At 38.8% G+C, this 22,064-nt stretch overlaps 1 protein-coding gene across 3 annotated transcripts in view; it reads left to right on the top strand.

The window, feature by feature from the left end:
• The window catches only part of gmnc (geminin coiled-coil domain containing), a 66,829-nt gene that overhangs the window by 31,674 nt on the left and 13,091 nt on the right, over nucleotides 1-22,064 (top strand). Inside the window, exons 1-2 of one of the 3 annotated variants that reach the window (XM_061972248.1) lie at nucleotides 5,064-5,319; nucleotides 11,289-11,326. The gene's annotated coding sequence lies outside the window, so the exon portion shown is untranslated. Of the gene's footprint in view, nucleotides 1-5,063; nucleotides 5,320-11,288; nucleotides 11,327-20,975; nucleotides 21,090-22,064 lie in introns of those variants that run through there. The other 2 variants (XM_061972249.1, XM_061972250.1) reach the window with 2 other exon arrangements.

Raw genomic sequence — 22,064 nt, 5'->3', positions numbered from 1 at the left:
GTTAGGGCTGCTTGGGATTCTGGGTATTTGTTCTGTTGTGTAATGTTGTGTTACGGTGCAGATGTTCTCCCGAAATGTGTTTGTCATTCTTGTTTGGTGTGGGTTCACAGAGTGGCGCATTATTAGTAAGAGTGTTAAAGTATTTTATACCTCCACCGTCAGTGTAACCTGTGTGGTTGTTGACCAAGTATGCCTTGCTGTCAATAACGTGAGCAAGCAGAATGAAGCCCCACGCAAATTTTTGGCTGGGCCGGCACGCTGGTTGTAATGGGCGCTAAATGCTGTACCATCACGGCACGTTCGAGAGAATACTTGCCCTGAATGTCGTAGTCTGCCGGAAAAATCGGGAGGGTCGGCAAGTATGACGCTGTCAAGCGCCATTCATTTAAACCCGCGGGCCGCACCAACATTCAATTTTCATATTAAGGTGTGGGCCGCGTGTCTGAGACCCCTGGTTTATACATAGCACAAAGCAAAAAAAAACTTTGTATGCAGTGTTATTTCATTTTAAATTTCAAAAGACTTTTGTGGCTCCCATTGTTTTCTTTAATTTGTGAAACTGGTCAAAATGGCTCTTTGACTCGTAAAGGTTGCCGACCCCTGGCCTATCCTATACCTCCACTGAAAATAAGATTATCTAGAACATCAACGTAAAAAAAAAAAAAAAATCAATGGGATGAAAGTAATTGTTACTATATTTTATAATTTTCTATTATTTCACCTTTCAAGGTTTTCTTAAACCTTAACAAAGAACTACACGTCTTCAACTCATCACTGAGCTTGTTCCACCATTTAACTCCTAAAACTGAAATACATTTGTATTTTATATTCCTTCTTACTTTACCTATTTCAAAAATCAATATCCCCCGTAAATTATAGTTTCCTCCTCTTAATTTAAATAATTTAAGAATACAAGCTGGAAGGCTGTTGTTCTTTACTCGAAACATCATTTCCATTGTTTTTAAAAACACAATATCTGAACATTTTAACACATTAGAACTTATAAGTAAAGGATTGGTATGTTCATAGTAGCACACTTTGTGTATTATTCTAATGACCATACTTGCCAACCCTCCCGGCTTTTCCGGGAGACTCCCGAAATTCAGCGCCTCTCCCGAAAACCTCCCAGGACAAATTTTCTCCCGAAAATATCCCGAAATTCAGGCGGAGCTGGAAGCCACGCCCCCTCCAGCTCCATGCGGACCTGAGTGACGTGTCAACAGCTTGTATTCACGTCCGCTTTCCCACAACACACGTTATAACTGTAGAATGATGGAGGGCGAGTTCTTGGTTTCTTATGTGGGTTTATTGTTAGGCAGTTTCATTAACGTCCTCCCAGCGCGGTAACAACACACAACAACAGCAGTCATGTTTTATTCCACCGTAAAGCAGTTCGTCTGCCGTAAACAGCAATGTTGTTGTAATATATTGAGTTGGAGGCAATAACCAGGCGAGGTAATGAAGTACGTCTCTTTGTTGTAGACTTCAGAACAGACTCACACACTTGACGTCAGGTGCGCAACACCACGTAAATCGTTGGCCAACCAAAAAGTAACCCCAGTACACTATAGCCAACATTCACCAGGAAATGGCAACAGACAAACATGGAGAAGTTCCTCAAAATAAATAAACAACCCAACCAAAAAATGCAGCAGCTCAATTAAAAAACTGTACTTAAGCCACATTCTTTTTTTTGTTTTTTTGTACTGAACTCTTAACCCTCATTTGTAAACAATAACATGCTTATTATACAAACAGTATTTGTACACCTTTAACACAGATTTTTATACTGTCTTCAGAGATTCAGTTTTTTTGGTGGTACTCGAAACCTTTCTGGGTACCTGCGAAATGGTGTTCAGCATGGTTAGAAAAATAGTGACAGAGAATAGAACAAGGATGGACAATTCAACCCTTAACTCAACAATGAGTAGATGAGTGTTATGTGTGTGTATATGTGTAAATAAATGAACACTGAAATTCAAGTATTTCTTTTATATATATATATATATATATATATATATATATATATATATATATATATATATATATATATATATATATATATATATATATATATATATATATATATGTATGTGTGGGAAAAAATCACAAGACTATTTCATCTCTACAGGCCTGTTTCATGAGGGGGGGTACCCTCAATCGTCAGGAGATTTATTATATATATATATATATATATATATATATATATATTTATAGATATGTATAATAAAATAATTATATATACAGCTAGAATTCACTGAAAGTCAAGTATTTCTTATATATATATATATATATATATATATATATATATATATATATATATATATATATATATATATATATATATACGGTATTTTCCGCACTATTAGCCGCACCTAAAAACCACAAATTTACTCAAAAGCTGACAGTGTGGCTTATAACCCGGTGCGCTTTATATATGGATTAATATTAAGATTCATTTTCATAAAGTTTAGGTCTCGCAACTACGGTAAACAGCCGCCATCTTTTTTCCCCGTAGAAGAGGAAGCGCTTCTTCTTCTACGCAAGCAACCGCCAAGGTAAGCACCCGCCCCCATAGAAGAGGAAGCGTTTCTTCTTCTACTGTAAGCAACCACCCGCCCCCGTAGAAGAAGAAGAAGCGCGCGGATATTACGTTTCATTTCCTTTGTGTGTTTACATCTGTAAAGACCACAAAATGGCTACTACTAAGCGACAGGTTTCCGGTTCATGAAAAGACGCAATCTCTCCATCCGCACACGGACTACTATTTCACAGCAACTGCCTAAAGACTTTCAAGAAAAGCTGGCTACTTTCCGTGCATATTGTAAAAACAAGATAGCTGAAAAAAAGATCCGGCCAGAGAACATTATCAACATGGACGAGGTTCCACTGACTTTTGATATTCCTGTGAACCGCACTGTGGATACAACGGGAGCACGTACGGTGAATATTCGCACCACAGGGAATGAGAAGTCATCCTTCACTGTGGTTCTAGCTTGCCATGCTAATGGCCAGAAACTTCCACCCATGGTGATATTCAAAAGGAAGACCTTGCCAAAAGAGACCTTTCCAGCCGGCGTCATCATAAAAGCTAACTCGAAGGGATGGATGGATGAAGAAAAGATGAGCGAGTGGTTAAGGGAAGTTTACGCGAAGAGGCCGGGTGGCTTTTTTCACGCAGCTCCGTCCATGTTGATATACGACTCCATGCGCGCCCACATCACGCTGGTTTTTAATATATTATTAAAGTTTGACTGACCTATCTGACTGTTTTTTTGACATTCCCTTTAGCGCAGTTAGATGCGGCTTATAACACGGGGCGGCTTATAGGTGGACAAAGTTTTGAAATACGCCGTTCATTGAAGGCGCGGCTTATAACCCAGGGCGCCTTATGGTGCGGAAAATACGGTATATATGAAATACTTGACTTGGTGAATTCTAGCTGTAAATATACTCCTCCCCTCTTGGCCACGCCCCCAACCACGCCCCCCCCCAACCCCCACCTCCCGAAATCGGAGGTCTCAAGGTTGGCAAGTATGCTAATGACCCTTTTTTGAAGTTTAAATCTCAGGTCTATATTTGTTCCATAAACATTTCCCCAAACAAAATACATCCTGAAAGAATGCCAAATAACCACGTGGTGCCACCATACGACACACACCCAGGTCTGATCAGCCTGTGGTGGGCCAATCTCAGCAGAGGGTGTCTTGTGATAAATGGCCGAAACGCCCAATGACGTCGGGGAACACAACTGAAGATGTGTTGTACTGGTGGCACCACATGATTATTGCCAAACTCCACCCCAACCATGAGGACATATCCAACCCCATTTCATTGTTGTGCTGAATATTTAGGGATCTTTTAAGTCCTATTAAGAATCCTGGAGTGAAATTTACCAGCGAGCACACCAGTCGGAGTTTCCGCAATCACTTTTTTATTGACCTATGTATTTATCTGATTGCTGACCGTATAGTTCAGGTTAAAGAGCTTGTACGGTCAAGATAAATTGCATGATTAATCTCAGTGCAAACAATTATTGTGATTACTCACTTCAGTTCATTTTGAAAGCCCTACTTTTGATATAATTATATTGTTGTTTTATAAATTCAAGTATATTGACAAATAGTTAATTAAAAAAAAAATCTGAGCCAAAACAACCACATCCCCCTAAAAGAGTTGGAAATTCCCATCAGGTCAACGTTCAGGTTTGGGCCTCTGCTGTTCCTTCTTCGGCCACAGGGAGGCAGTGGAGTGCTTGAGCTGCCACTTGGCTGCTGTTCAGAGTTTCTGCTCAGCTTTAAGGTTTTCTCCGACTTGGCCTTCTTCTTGCCTCCTTTTGAACCGTTGCGTTCTTCATGTTGGTACAACAAGATGTTTTCTTGAGGTCGTAACCAACAAACGAGAGCGGCGTGTGCCGTCTGAGCTCTAAAGTTGCACTTGAACGCACCCTCTAATCCACAGGTGTCAAACTCAAGGCCACTTCAGTTTATTCGGCCCTGGCAAGCCTGGAAATAATATGTATCAATAAAGTACTGTAACTTTTTTTTTATTAAATGTATTATTTCTTTCTATTTTAGGAGAAAAAAAATATACGTACTCCATGTAATCGTAAATTATGTTAACTTAAATATGGTCTAATTATGCAAAAATATATTATCAAACATTCCAACCATTTTTTTTAAATAGAAATAAATACTAATAATAATGATTTCAAAGCAAGTTATCCATCGAATTGTGTAATGTAAAAATAGCAATAGATTTCATGGTAAAATTGTGAAATTTACAGTCGTTTTTACAGCATTTTTCCTCTAAATTAAAAAAAACTGTGCTTTTTTTACTGTAATAAACTGTGGTGCCTTTTTGGCATTTATAGTAATACACCAAAAAATCTACAGTTGTTGACTTGCGGTAAAAAAATAAGTCCGCTCAGGTGCCGACATTTTACTGTAAAATTACAGTTTTGTTTATTGACAGTAAAAAAAACAAATGAACATTTTACAGGAAAATTCTAACAAATGAGCTGCTTTTTTTTTTTTTTTTTTTTTTACCATAAAAACTGTCATGTCTGTGTGATCAGGTTTTATTTTTGGACTTTTTGTGCACTTTTGTTTTGTTTTGTCACCATAGTTACCCATTAGTTTCACCTGTCATGTCACGCACCTGTTTTGAGTCAAGCACCTGTTGTTAATCATGTCTGTAGTATTTAAGTTCAGTGTTTTTCAGTTTGTCTTGCTGACGACCTACTGTCAGGTCTTGATCTTGTGAGTTTGCTTTTCCGGGATGCAACGGAAAGTTGGCACGGGCGAGACGGGAATTAAGGTACATCCATCCATCCATTTTCTACTGCTTATTCCCTTTGGGGTCGCGGGGGGCGCTGGAGCCTATCTCAGCTACAATCGGGCGTAAGGCGGGGTACACCCTGGACATTCACACTCACATCCACACACTAGGGCCAATTTTAGTGTTGCCAATCGAATTAAGGTACATGATTTATTTATTAACTATAAATACAAAAAAAAGATCAAACAAAAAGCGCGCACAGTGGCGGAGAATAAACTATGAACAATTAAACAAAACTTGCAAACTATGGCTTGAATAAAGAAAACTTACTTGGCATGGACAAAAAAGGAGCAGCGTGAACATGGACATGAAAAAATGGACAGAGCATAAATGTGGTGTGAGGTCGTCAGGACCAACAACAGAAAATGAATGAACTTAAATACTATGGACATGATTAACAACAGGTGCGTGACTCAAAACAGGTGCGTGACATGACAGGTGAAACTAATGGGTAACTATGGTGACAAAACAAAACAAAAGTGCACAAAAAGTCCAAAAATAAAACCTGATCACACAGACATGACAAAAACCGCAGTACTGTTTTTCCATTTACAGTAATATACACAAACTTTTGAGGTGAAATTATCACAATTTACTATATATTTTTTTTACATTTTAGTTTAAAAATAAATACTAATAAAATGCATGAAAAAATTGTGTGAGAATAGTATTCAGTGTTAAAAACGGCCGTCTGGGGCCAAACATAACTGCAATGTGGCCCTCAGTGAAAACCACTTGGACGCCTCTGCTCTAATCTGAACCAGCCCTAATATTATTGTATTTTGTGAAGAAATATCGTACATACATAGTAATATACACAAACTTTTGAGGTGAAATTATTGCAATTTACTATATATTTTTTTAAATTTTAGCTTAAAAAAAACAACAACTAATAAAATGCATGAAAAAATTGTGTGAGAATAGTATTCAGTGTTAAAAACGGCCCTCTGGGGCCAAACATAACTGCAATGTGGCCCTCAGTGAAAACCACTTGGACACCTCTGCTCTAATCTGAACCAGCCCTAAAATTATTGTATTTTGTGAAGAAATATCGTACATACATAGTAATATACACAAACTTTTGAGGTGAAATTATTGCAATTTACTATATATTTTTTTAAATTTTAGCTTAAAAAAAAACAACTAATAAAATGCATGAAAAAATTGTGTGATGATAGTATCCAGTGTTAAAAACGGCCCTCTGGGGCCAAACATAACTGCAATGTGGCCCTCAGTGAAAACCACTTGGTTTCAACTATAAGCACTATTTTTATAGCAGGGGTGTCCAAAGTGCAGCCCTTGGGCCATTTGCGCCCTGCAGCTAATTTCTTAATTGGCCATCATTCTTAAAACAAAATAAACACATCCCGGTTTAGAGCATATGACCAAAATATGCCTGATAAGCACTCCAGCAAGTCAATAACATCAACTAAGCTCACCTTTGTGCATTCACGCACAGCATACGACGTTTGGTGGACAAAATGAGACAAAGAAAGAGTGGTATAAAACATGTCTTTCTGTGGCAGCATCAGAGAAAGTTGTACATGTAAACCATACTTGCCAACCCTCCCGGATTTTCCGGGAGACTCCCGAAATTCAGCGCCTCTCCCGAAAACCTCCCGGGACAAATTTTCTCCCGAAATTCAGGCGGAGCTGGAGGCCACGCCCCCTCCAGCTCCATGCGGACCTGAGTGACGTGTTGACAGCCTGTTCTCACGTCCGCTTTCCCACCATATAAACAGCTAATGATCGAGGGCGAGTTCTTGGTTTCTTATGTGGGTTTATTGTTAGGCAGTTTCATTAACGTCCTCCCAGCGCGGTAACAACACACAACAACAGCAGTCAAGTTTTCGTTCCCCGTAAAGCAGTTTGTCTGCCGTAAACAGCAATGTTGTGACACTTTTAAACAGGACAATACTGCCATCTACTGTACATGCATATGTGACCCACCCATAATGTGTCACATTTTTGTGTTGATTTATTTATTTTATTTTGTGGTTTGAATTCGTTTTTGGAGCTGTCATTACACATTTATCAGTATTCACATTGGTCAGTAGGGGGCAGTAGGGCGTTTTTTCCCAATTGAATGCTATCACCTGCAGACCAGAAGTGTCTTGTCATTCTGATGAGCGCAACCAGTCTGTGAACAATTGAAACGTCCTGTGTGCTTTTTCCTCCTGTATAACAGGTTAGTTTTGGTGAATCAACTCACTGAATAATATCCATGTGATCTTTATAAGTTTAAGTACACATTCTGATGGTGGAGCCTAACTCCAAAGTGTTTGTGAGTTGTAGTTTGTATTTGTGAATGAATCCAGTGCACAGCTGCAGTAATCAATACAAAAAGGCGACGTGAGTGCGCAATGTTTATATAGGAACTTATGATCCTAATTCAGACTCCCAAATTAGAGCTCCCGTTTTCTTATTGATTTTATAATGTATATTGGTATAATGTGTGTGTTCTGAAATAGTGACAGAGAATAGAACAAGGATGGACAATTCAACCCTTAACTCAACAATGAGTAGGTGAGTGTTATGTGTGTGTAAACGTGTAAATAAATGAACACTGAAATTCAAGTATTTCTTTTATTTATATATATATATATATGTATATATATATATATATATATATATATATATATATATATATATAGCTAGAATTCACTGAAAGTCAAGTATTTCTTATATATAAATATCTTAACCACGCCCCCCCCCCCACCTCCCGAAATCGGAGGTCTCAAGGTTGGCAAGTATGGCAAACTACGATGAGTTCAAGGACCGCTGAAATTAGTAGGACAAAACGGTGCTCGCCAAATACTCTTATCAGTGAAGCATGTTGAATATAAACAGTGGGATTTGTAACAACGAGGAAGGTTTGTGTCATGTGTGTTCTCCTACAGAAACCATATTAATTGTATGGAATTGTATTATTATGTGTTATTTTGTTGGACTTACTATAAAAAAAATATATTAAAAAAGACAAGGAGTCTGCACACATGATAAACCAGTCAGGTCAAGCTAGCATTTTTATTTATGTATTCATAATGTTTTAATTGAAAACACAGACAGAATATGTAAGGATGTACAAATAATCCAATCCACTTTATTTATACAGCACATTTAAACAACTTTTCAAAGTGCTGCACAACAATATTAAAAACAATATTCAAATATTATCCTTAGCTCCACCAATGACTGAATAAAAACAAAAAATAAATACATATAAAACCAATATAAAAATAAATATGATTAAAAACGATTTTAAAGGGTAAAACCAATTAAAACAGTAAATAGAAATCAAAATTTATAAAAAAACAAACAAAAAAAACACAGAGGATAACAGAGGAGCACACAATTCACGTAGTGTTAAAAGCCAGATAATAAAAGTGGGTCTTAAGCATACTTGCCAACCTTGAGACCTCCGATTTCGGGGGGTGGGGGTGGGGCGGGGGGCGTGGTTGGGGGCGTGGTTAAGATATATATATATATAAGAAATACTTGACTTTCAGTGAATTCTAGCTATATATATATATATATGTATAAATAAAATAAATACTTGAATTTCAGTGTTCATTTACAAACTACAACTCACAAACACTTTAAAGTTAGGCTCCACCATCAGAATGTGTACTTAAACTTATAAAGATCACATGGATATTATTCAGTGAGTTGATTCACCAAAACTAACCTGTTATAGAGGAGGAAAAAGCACACAGGACGTTTCAATTGTTCACAGACTGGTCGCGCTCATCAGAATGACAAGCCACTTCCGGTCTGCAGGTGATAGCATTCAATTGGGAAGAAACGCCCTACTGACCAATGTGAATACTGATAAATGTGTAATGACAGCTCCAAAAACGAATTCAAACCACAAAATAAAATAAATAAATCAACACAAAAATGTGACACATTATGGGTGGGTCACATATGCATGTACAGTAGATGGCAGTATTGTCCTGTTTAAAAGTGTCACAACATTGCTGTTTACAGCAGATAAACTGCTTTACGGTAGACACTGTTGTTGTGTGTTGTCAACACGTCACTCAGGTCTGCCTGAATTTCGGGAGTTTTTCGGGAGAAAATTTGTCCCGGGAGGTTTTCGGGAGAGGCGCTGAATTTCGGGAGTCTCCCGGAAAATCTGGGAGGGTTGGCAAGTATGGTCTTAAGACGAGACTTAAAACAGTCCACTGTGGGAGCAGTTGGAACATGGAGGGGCTGAGTGTTCCAGAGCTTAGGGCCGACCACAGACAAGGCCCTGTCTCCCCTAGATTTAAGTCTGGTCTTGGGCACCATGAGCAAATAAAGGCACATCTAAGTCTTTAAGTTATTCCAAATATTCACAAGGTTGAGCAATCCAGCTTTATATATAAACAAACAAAGTAAGGTAAGAGACAATACAAATAAATGAGACAAAATAAAGATATAATGTTAATAAATACATTAATAAAAACACAAAAAAATGGGCTAATCTAAAACAATAAAACATTTTCCAATGTTGACAATAATTTGAGAAGTTTTTATAATTTTAACCATTTTCCATGATTTTACTAATACTTTGAAATGATTTCACTTTAAGAAATTGACTTTTGTGTATGAAAACTAAGCGAATATGAGCATATTTCACTGGCTTCCTGTTCTACTCAGGATTGAATTCAAAGTCTCCCTACTAACCCACCAGTGAAATGCCCCCCTCTACCTCAAATAACTACTCACCCCCAAATCCTCCACACCACACCTCCGCTCCGGACAGGCTAACCTCCGAGGACAAAGCTACGACCAATGGGAGACCGGGCTTTCTGCTCCGCCGCTCCCAGTCTGTGGAACGCTCTCCCTGACCACCTGAGGGCACCACAGACTGTGGATGCTTTTAAAAAAGGCTTAAAAACCCTTTTTTTTTTTTTTTTAAACCCTTTTTTTTTTTTTTGATATATGCATACTAGTTATAGCTATATGGCTGTTCTAGTTTTATTTATTTTTTATTATCTTTTTATTTGTTTTTTGTTTTTTAATACACTGTAGCACTTTGTGTCAAGACTTGGACTATGACGTGGTTTGTTCTCCCGTGGTGCAAATGAACATTTGGACCAGACATGGCGTGAAGGTGAAGACATTATTTATTTTACACTAACAAAAGAACAAAAAGCGCGCACAGGGGCGGAGGTACAAAACTAGACTATAAACACAAAACCTGCACATTGGCAGAAACTATGAACAATTAAACAAAACACTAACTGTGGCTTAATAAACAAACTTACTTGGCATGGACATGAAGTGCGCAGCGGAGGACAGAGTGCGACGGGGGGCATAAATGCGGGGATGTCGTCAGGACGAACAACAGAAAATGAATGAACTTAAATACTATGGACATGATTAGTGAAAGCAGGTGCGTGACTCAACACGTGAAACAGGTGCGTGACGTGACAGGTGAAAACTAATGGTTGCTATGGTGACAAACAAGAGTGCACAATGAGTCCAAACCGTGGAACAGGTGAAACTAATCATGCAAACAAGATAAGGGAGTGAAAAGCCAGAAACTAAACAAAACATGACTTAAAACGAAACATGATTACACAGACATGACACTTTGAGGTTGTTTACTCAATGTAAAGTGCTTTTTTACAAATAACATCTATTATTATTATTATTATTGTGTGTGTTTATTTGTGTATCCTTCACAGCCTGTAGGGGGCGCTCACTCTCAGTGGAGATAAAAAATGACAAGTCTTCTTTCATTGACATGACTGCTAATATGTATATTGTTATTATAATTTTTTATGATTATTTTGGTTGGCGGTAAACTTGGTTGACTGGTTTGGAGGACAGAATTAAAAATTGACCTAAGTGGTCTTTGTGTATCTCTGCCCAAAGTGTTTGGTGCAACAGATGTTAAATTAGTACTGCAAATAATTACATATGTACTCTACTAAAATCTACTTTTCTTATTGTAGGATGGAATATAGCGACGCTCAACTGGCGGGAAGCAAAGGTGAGATGCACACACACACACACACACACACACACACACACACCACACACACGTCATTAGTGAAAGTAATAAGTGTGTCATTAAGGTATTAAGCGCTTTATTTTTTGAAAAGACTTTGGTGGTTTAAAATGATATCGTAGAAATACAACACACTGCATTCCTTCACACGAGTGTAACACAATACACACACGCACACACACACACAGGAAGTATCCGATCACTGGAACGTTGTGTTCCACACAATAACAACAAAAAGATGTTAACAATGCGCGAGCGGCGGCACACGCTCAAGACGCTGGCCACGCCCTCTCCTGAGCACTCGAGGCGAACAGGCAGCCAATCAGGGGCCCGACAGGAAGGCACCCCGCCGACCGACACCTGACACCTGTTGCTGTTTAGTGAAGGTGTCATTAAAGTTGAATAATGCTGACACATCACGTTGTTGACGATGAATGTTACGCAACTTGTACACAGAAATGAAGGCGGAGCAACACTGGACACCAGAAAGTACTACAGTAGTACTACATACTAGCCAATCATAGTACTACTTACATGCAGTACTTATAAGCCATCATAGAACTACAAACATGCAGTACTTACCATCAATCATACAAAACCCAAAATCATTGCAGTTGTGTAAATCGTAAACAAAAACAATCCTTTTCAACTTATATTCAATTGAATAGACTGCAAAGACAAGATATTTCATGTTCACATTTTTTTTTGCAAATAATAATTAACTTAGAATTTAATGGCAGCAACACATTGCAAAAAAGTTGTCACGGGCATGTTCACCACTGTGTTACATGGCCTTTCCTTTTAACAACACTCAGTAAACGTTTGGGAACTGAGGAGACACATTTTTGAAGCTTCTCAGGTGGAATTCTTTCCCATTCTTGCTTGATGTACAGCTTAAGTTGTGGGGCGGTATAGCTCGGTTGGTAGAGTGGCCGTGCCATCAACTTGAGGGTTGCAGGTTCGATCCCCGCTTCCGCCATCCTAGTCACTGCCGTTGTGTCCTTGGGCAAGACACTTTACCCACCTGCTCCCAGTGCCACCCACACTGGTTTAAAAATGTAACTTAGATATTGGGTTTTCACTATGTAAAGCGCTTTGAGTCACTAGAGAAAAGCGCTATATAAATATAATTCACTTCACTTCACTTAAGTTGTTCAACAGTCCGGGGGTCTCCGTTGTGCTATTTTAGGCTTCATAATGCGCCACACATTTTCAATGGGAGACAGGTCTGGACTACAGGCGGGCCAGTCTAGTACCCGCACTCTTTTATTGTCTTGCTGAAATAAGCAGGGGCGTCCATGGTAACGTTGCTTGGATGGCAACATATGTTGCTCCAAAACCTGTATGTACCTTTCAGCATTAATGGCGCCTTCACAGATGTGTAAGTTACCCATGTATTGGGCACTAATACACCCCCATACCATCACACTTTGCACCTATAACAATCCGGATGGTTCTTTTCCTCTTTGGTCCGGAGGACACGACGTCCACAGTTTCCAAAAACAATTTGAAATGTGGACTCGTCAGACCACAGAACACTTTTCCACTTTGTATCCAGTCCATCTTAGATGAGCTCAGGCCCAGCGAAGCCGACGGCGTTTCTGGGTGTTGTTGATAAACAGTTTTAAGCAGTTTTAACTCGCACTTACAGATGTAGCGACCAACTGTAGTTACTGACAGTGGGTTTCTGAAGTGTTCCTGAGCCCATGTGGTGATATCCTTTACACACCGATGTCGCTTGTTGATGCAGTACAGCCTGAGGGATGGAAGGTCACGGGCTTAGCTGCTTACGTGCAGCGATTTCTCCAGATTCTCCGAACCCTTTGATGATGTTACGGACCGTAGACGGCGAAATCCCTAAATTCCTTGCAATAGCTGGTTGAGAAAGGTTTTTTCTTAAACTGTTCAACAATTTGCTCACGCATCTGTTGACAAAGTGGTGACCCTCGCCCCGTCCTTGTTTGTGAATGACTGAGCATTTCATGGAATCTACTTTTATACCCAATCATGGCACCCACCTGTTCCCAATTAGCCTGCACACCTGTGGGATGTTCCAAATAAGTGTTTGATGAGCATTCCTCAACTTTATCAGTCTTTTTTGCCACCTTTCCCAACTTCTTTGTCACGTGTTGCTGCCATCAAATTCTAAAGTGAATGATTATATGTTGTCTTTGTAGCATATTCAACTGAATATGGGTTGAAAATGATTCGCAAATCATTGTATTCCGTTTATATTTACATCTAACACAATTTCCCAACTCATATGGAAACGGGGTTTTGTAATACAAATATAATATATCAGTGATATAACAATATTATATGGTCATCTTGGTTCAAAGCAGCTGCTCTGAGCGCAGCTAGAGGTGTGTACTCGTGTACTCGTGTACTCCTTTCTCTAGTTGGCCCCCGAGCTGTCAGCATGTCGCCATTGTGCTTGTGAGAAGAGGCTTAACTTAACTCAGTTTAGCTTAGCTTTACCCCTTAATGCGGGCGTGTGTGTGTGTGTGTGCGTGTGTGTGTGTGTGTGTGTGTGTATGTGTGTGTGTGTGTGTGTGAGAGCAAAAGACCTCCTGTGCAGAAGTCAGATGTTCCAAATTGCTGTCTTTAGTTTGTCACCACAGGGAACGACACACACTCAACATTAACCAGGCAGCAGCTTAACACACACACACACACACACACACACACACACACTCAAGAAAACATAAATATTCCAGTGAGTATTTACTGACGCCACAAAAGTTTTTTACTGGCTTTTTTGCTCAAGTGTAGGGCTGCAGCTAACGATTATTTTTCTATCGATTAATCTATAGATTATTTTTTCGATTAATCGGTTAATATATAGATTATTTTTTTCGATTAATCTATAGATTATTTTTCCTTTTACCGATTCTTTTTTTTATTTAAAATGAAGAGGAAAAAATAAATGTAGGCCAGTTTTTTCAAAAGGCATGGCTTTTATTTACAAAAAAAAAAGTATGGCCACTCAGTCAACATTGACAACAACATGACAAAATATTCTGTAACAATGTAAACATTTAAAACTTTTAACATTTAACAAAATTAAAAGTAGCTTATTTGCTTTTTAATGTGCAAATATAAAAGTAAACATCCAGTGCAAATCTTAATATTCTGGAATAGTATAAGCATTTCAAAAGTAAAAGTATTGCTTATTTTGCTTTAAAATGTGCAAAAATAAAGATAAACATCCAATACAAAAAAGTGCAAAACGGAAATATTCTGTAACAAGTGTAAACATTTCAACAAAAGTAAAAGTATTGCTTATTTGCTAAAATGTGCAAAAATAAAGCTAAACATCCAATACAAAAAAGTGTACAGTGTAAACATTTCAACAAAAGTAAAAGTATTGCTTATTTTGCTTAATAACACAACAATGATAGTATGATTAAAGTGAAAGTTAATTGTTGGTTTGTACATAGTATATGTAACTGTTAATGTTGTAAAAGGTATTTGCACAACTAATTAACGTTAGCGTTTGTGACACGTCTTGTGCCGTGGGGTTCTTTCAGGACCGACAGACTGAACGCCAGACGGCTTTGCCAGGTTTACAATCTTTTAATTTTACACAAAGTCTTTTCTCTTCCAACTCTTTTCTCTTTCTTTCCTCGCTTTTCAGCTCCTCTTCCTCGCTCGCTCGTCGTCCCCTGTCTCTTGCGGCGTCGCTCCCGGCGCGCCCCGCCTCGCCGCTCGCTCGCCGCCGCCGCCTCTCCACAGCGTTAAAGAGGAGCGCGTCTTTGTAAACACTGAACAGGCACGCCAAACGCGCCTCTCAGAGCAAACGGTGCTTTAGTTTATGAATTTACAACGCAGATACAAATGACACATTCATGTTTTTGTGTAATGATGACAACGTATACGCACGCGGACGATTGACTTGTTGATGGTGATGGCAAGAACGCTGTCGGGGGTTTTCTTTTCAAATGTTCGTTCATAGCCGTTGTGCTGCTATGATAGGCCATTTCCGCTCGACACCGTGTGCATACAACAACATTATTAGGCCGTTTATTGAAATACTCCGACACTTTTGGCGTGCTTTTTTCCCCTCGCTCGCATCGTCTGCTTTGCGCTCCGCCATGACAGTAGTGTGACGTAAATATGCGACGCGCCGACGCACAAAAACGGCGTCGACGTATTTACGTAACCGACTACGTCGACGCGTCGTTTCAGCCTTACTCAAGTGTGATGATAACCATAGAACAGGAAGTAAAACAGTCCACTCTCTGCATTATTCCTTACAGACATCTTTCATGATTGTATCTTTCACTTCTTTTGATGCTTGCGACTCGTGTGTGTGTGTGTGTGTGTGTGTGTGTGTGTGTGTGTGTGTGTGTGTGTGTGTGTGTGTGTGTGTGTGTGTGTGTGTGTGTGTGTGTGTGTGTGTGTGCTCACCTGATGGGCGGCGGTCCGCCGGCGTCCATGTTGGACGAGCAAACGCAGGAGTTAGGAGGAGGCGTGTGGCGAGGGCACGAGCGGCCGCCGGCGTCCTCAAAGGCGTCCGGCGGCGAGCTCATCGCCAGCAGCCACGCAGCCGCCGCTGTTGTCCGACAAATCCCGCCGTCCGTCCCCCTGTCATTAGGATCCCAGCGGGGAGGCGGAGCAAGAGGCGGGCCGGGCGGGATTTGGCATCTGTCCTCCCGACCTGACTCGGACCACCAGGTAAGACCACCTGTAGTCCACAAAGTCCGCGAGCAGTCCCAATCCAGTTCCGGCTGTCTGTCCCTGGGAGTCACATGACCGTATGCGTCCGGACGCTAACTGCTAGAATCAGTAGCCCCCTGGTGGTCTAAATTGTTGGAAATAGCGCCTCTGCAGTGGGGTCAAAGGTCACGGCCAGCAGCTTGTTCCAGGACCGTGCACAGACGCTGCGTAATCCTTCTGCCCCGCTGCCGGACGCCGGCGCTTGTCCGACTACGGTGACCCGGAGGCTGCGTCTAATTGGGAGTGGACAGCCCAGCATGTTGCCCGGCAACAAGTCAGACATCAAAGCCGGGCTGGGACACGCCCCCCCCCCCCCTGGCTGCCAAACGCATGGTGCCATCCCATAATAAGGTGCCCCAGCATGACGTCATGTGATTAATCACAGTGCATGATGGGATGTCTCCTCTCCTTTGTCCCCTACCTGTCAATCAATCAGTGGCCTGGCTGCTGTGTCACACCTGTGTGACGTCGCCCCAAACCTGAGCTGCACATTTGATGTCCAATTATTGTCATTTGTATGTTATTAATGTGTTATTATTCATAACCCGCCCCCCCGTCAAAGTCTCCCCTAACTGCAAAACCTTTTTTTTGTGTGTCTATTATAGTTTTTATGTTATTAATGTTTTATACGTTCTATAACGTTTTATGTTAATAATGTAATAATGTAAAAATGATAATAATTTTAATAATGTAATAATACTATTACTGTAATAATGTTAATAATGTAGTAATGTTAATAACATAATAATGTTAATAATATAGTAATGTTAATAAATGTATTAATGTAATGTTAATGTAATAATGTTAATATTGTAGTAATGTTAATGCATTTATTAATGTAATAACGTTAATAATGTAAAAATGCTATTACTGTAATAATGTTAATAATGTAGTAATGTTAATAATGTTAATAATATAGTAATGTTAATAAATGTATTAATGTAATAATGTCAATAATGTTAATAATGTAGTAATGTTAATACATGTATTAATGTAATAATGTTAATAATGTAATAATGCTAATACTGTAATGATCTTAATAAAGTAGTAATGTTAATAACGTAATAATGTTAATAATGTAGTAATGCTAATACATTTATTAATGTAATAATGCTAATAATGTAATAATGTTAATAATGTAGTAATGTTAATACATGTATTATTGTAATAAGGTTAATAATGTAATAATGTTAATAATGTAGTAATGTTAATAAATGTATTAATTTAATAATGTTAGTAATGTAGTAATGTAATACATTCATCAATGTAAAAACGTTAATAATGTGGTAATGTTAATACATTTAATAATGTAATGTTAATAATCTAATAATGGTAATAATGTAATAATACAATGTTAATAATGTTAATAATGTGATAATGTTAATAATGTAACAATGTAAATGTTAATAATGTAATAACGTTAATAATCTAATAATGTTTATGATGTAATAATGTTAATAATGTAATAAAGTTAGTAATGTTAATAATGTTAATAATGTAATTGTTGTGTTTACTGAGGGAGGTGACGGCAAACAGACACCAGGGGGCAGTATATATAATTATTTAATATATATATATAATAATAACTCAATATATATATATATATATATATATATATATATATATATATATATATATATATATATATATATATATATATATATATATATATAATAATAATAAACACTACTGAACTAAGGAAATGGAGTGTGAACTAGAATACAAGAGTGTGTGGTGTAAGACTATGTGTGTAGTTAGCTGAAGTGTGTTACCAAGTGTTGACGAAAGCAAACGAGGCAGTCCATGGGGCAGGCAGGTGATCCGGGGCGAGAGAGAGGCGTCAAAGTCCAGGGGCAAGCGAGGAGTCAAGGAAACGAGGGAGGCAGTCAAAATCCAGGGCAACGGAAGGTAAACACTGCGGAGGCACGGGAGAACAAACAAGGATGTCAGACACGAGGGAAAACACGCAGAGAGAGAGCCAGAGAGAGATCATAAGCCTTACGGTACACCATGAGAAAACTAAGTTCCCGCGCCGATCCTTGGGTCCACTGGTCCTTTATTGAGCTTGCCCTCATCAGACCCAGGTGTGTAGATTGTCGGTGAGTGATTGCAGCTGGTGGCTGCTGCAGGGCGGGGACGCGCTGTGCGCGTCCCCTGGTTGTGCGCACCCGTGGGCGTGTCCCGAGGTGCGCACAGACGGATGAGCGGCGTTGGCAAGAGCCAGAGCCGTAACAGTACCCCCTCCTTATGGACAGCTCCCAGATGTCCTACAGGTCGTACCACAAAAGGCAGAGGAAAAAAAGTCAAGGGAGGGCGGAGGGGTGAATTGGTGGTGTCCCCGAATCCACCGAGGACTAGTCTGGTGGCGGCGGCGAGTAGAACGCCGCTGAGGCCGGCGAGGCGGGCGACCAAGGAACGGCCACCATCTTGGCCGTCGGGAAGGCAGACGCGAGTAGCGCAATGGTGCGTCTCGCCGGAAACGAGGAGGAGACGTCTGAGGCGTGGAAGCAGCAGCGGAAGTCATCGGCGTGGAAGCAGCAGCGGAAGTCATCGGCGTGGAAGCAGCGGACGTTAAAGCCGGAGACGAGGAGGGCAGCTGAGGAGCAGGCCGAGGTGCTGAAGTCGGCGGAGCAGGCCGAGGTGCTGAAGTCGGCGGAGCAGGCCGAGGGGCAGAGGTAGTATCCTACACTTCTCTTTTGTAAAGTAAATTTGTACATCTTTAATTGACATGGGAAAGTAGACAATGCGATAAAGAACATTTTACATCAGTTCATCTGGACAGAGAATACCCAAAGTATTGTTGTTGTGGGTTGACTCCGCCGTTGGGGTATATGGCGTCAGGGGATAAGCTGGGTCACCCAAAATAAAAAAAGAGACCGAATCTTCATCTTCCAGCAGTTGTTTTGGGACACAAGGAGGTGTTGTTTTTCCTGTAGGGTTCTTCGTAGCAAGATTTGGGTGCTCCCTCACGGGAGCCGTAGTTTAGAGAGCTGGCCTTTCCTACCCCGGTTGCTGTCTCTCCGAGCTGGTCTTTCCAGTAGTCACCGCTCTTTTCATGGTTGTCATCCAGCCTTTCCTGTTGGAGGTCACTGGCAAAGCCAGATGTACTAGAACTCAAATACCTTACGGTCTTACTTGGATACATCATCAGTGATAAACCCAGGGTCATAGGGTGTTTTGGGTCTTTAATCATCAGACACCCTCGCCCGGGCGACCCAGCCAGGGGTGATCAGCCCCCAGATTGTGTCCAAGTAGCGTACCACAGATCCACAGCCACCAGGAGGCCTTCTCTGCAGCCTCAAGGATATTCTTAGTGGCTTTTCTCCACTGTAGTCCTCTGATGTTAATAATGTAATAATATTGATCATGTTAATAATGTAATAATAATGTAATAATGTTAATGTAATTATTTTAATAATGTAATAATTTTAATAATATAATGTTAATAATGTAATAATGTTAATAACGTTAATAACGTAATATTGTTAATAATGTTAATAATGCAATGTTGTTAATAATGTTAATAACGTTAATAATGTTGATAATGTTAATAATGTTAACAATGTTAATAATGTAATAATGTTAATAATGTAATAATGTTTATAACGTCAATAATGTAATAATGTTAATAACATTAACAATGTTAATAATGTAATGTTGTTGATAATGTCTGTAATGTAACAATGTTAACATTGTTAGTAATGTGATAATGTTATTAATTTAATTAATGTTAATATCGTCAATAATGTAGTATTGTTAATAATGTAATAATTTTAATAATGTAATAATGTTAATAATTAAATAATGTTAATATCGTTATTATGTAATAATTTTAATAATTTCATAATTTTAATAATGTAATATTAATAATTAAATAATGTTAATAATGTGATTACTGTAATAATTTTCATAATGTAATAATGTTAATAATTAAATAATGTTAATGTAATCATTTTAAGAATGCATTAATGTTAATAATTCAATAATGTTTATAATGTAGTAATGTTATTAATGTAATAATGTTAATGATGTTAATAATTAAATAATGTTAATATCATTAATAATGTAATAATTAAATAATGATAATAATGTAATAATATTACTAATGTAATAATGATAATAATGTAATAATATTAATAATGTAATTATTTCACCTCGTGAAAATCTCCACAGACGGATCCCGTTTGTTTGTGCTGCAGAATTTTTTTTGTCTAATGTATTTTATGTTATTAACATTTTATAGTTTTTATTTTTATTAAAGCGTTATTATTCATGACCAGCCCCAAAATGTAAAAACTATAGAAGTTACATCTTTTTTTGCAGCACAAACGAATGGGAGATTTTGACGCTTGAAGTCGTCACGAGTCAGAAAATGTATTTCAGAATAACTTAAAAACCTTATTGGTACAAATGAAATGTTTTACAGCACAAATGGATGGCCTGAGTGTTACTTTAATACTTGCAACGGTAAGGGGGGACAACTTCACACAGGTCACGTATCACCTTGTCAAATAAATGTCAGATTATTTCTGCTGCACTTGAACGCACCTTACTGTGTGCGTGCCATTGACGTTGTCTTGTTTTTCACCTTTTTCTTAAACTGTCATTTTGCTTCTTTTTTTTTTTTTAAATACTGTAAATACATCATAAACATGCTCTTTTTCATTGTCCCTGCATGTAACCATGGCAACAAAGTCAGCATAATAACATGAATCTGCTGCTGATGCATGATTGTTTATTTAAAGTCATTTACATGCAAATACACGGAGACGACTGCGTGACGTCACTGGTACCCAGCAACGTGATTGGTCGAGGAGTTAATAGCTGTCGCGTGTGTCCGTGAGCCCTGTGTGTGCGTGCGTGTGTGTTACTTTTTTCCCTTTAGGTGTTATTTTTCACTTTTACTCCGCATCGACGACACTTTTCACCTCTTTTCTCCTCCGTTCGGACTTTATTTCCTCTTTTCGCGGCGACGTTGGAGGTCTGCGTGCTGCGCGTGCACGTCGCGTGGCCACGTCTCGTGCGGGTGAGCTGACTTGCCAGTGGCGGGAAAAGGCGTGCGGCATCTTTGATGTTTAAAGTGTTTTAGCGCGTAAATATTACAATACTTCTCTACTTCATTCACGGTGCGCATCTCGTCATATTTTCTGTGTGTATTTTGACATCTTTAAACATCGCCGGGTGGAACAGAATTAATACAAGAAATAACTCAAATGTCATTATTGTGGACTGCTTTGCTCCACTTGAAAACTCATAACTCATAATCATGTCAGCCATTGTGTTACGACATCCATCCATCCAGCCATTTTCTACCGCTTGTCCCTTTTGGGGTCGCAGGGGGTGCTGGAGCCTATCTCAGCTGCATAGTAATTAAAAAAAAATAAAATTCCAATGTATACATACATACATACATATACTGTATATATATATATATATAAACGTTTTATTATTTAACGAGAGAGAGAGAGATTCATAATCATACATTTGGGGACGGCGTGACGCGGTTGGGAGAGTGACTGTGCCAGCAACCTGAGGGTTCCTGGTTCGATCCCCGCCTTCTACCAACCGAGTCACGTCCGTTGTGTCCTTGAGCAAGACACTTCACCCTTGCTCCTGATGGGTCGTGGTTAGGGCCTTGCATGGCGGCTTCCATCAGTGTGTGAATGGGTGAATGTGGTAATAGTGTAACCCATTTACCATTTATTTAATCATGTCAGCCATTTGTTGCAACATGTTGAATAATAAAACGTTTTTTATATTAATTAAAAAATATTTATTACATTTTTACTTTAGATGATATTTACTTTAGATTTTATTTTAGATGATTTTATTTATATATATATATGTATATATATATATGTGTGTATATATATATATATATATATATAACTTTTTTATAGTAATTAAAAAATATAGATTACATTTTTACATTAGATGATATTTACTTTAGATTTTATTTTAGATGTTTTATTTTATATATATATGTATATATATATATATA

The sequence above is a fragment of the Nerophis lumbriciformis genome, linkage group LG17 (assembly GCF_033978685.3).
Source record: "Nerophis lumbriciformis linkage group LG17, RoL_Nlum_v2.1, whole genome shotgun sequence".
NCBI lineage: Eukaryota > Metazoa > Chordata > Actinopteri > Syngnathiformes > Syngnathidae > Nerophis > Nerophis lumbriciformis.
This window is presented reverse-complemented; position numbering and strand designations above follow the sequence as displayed.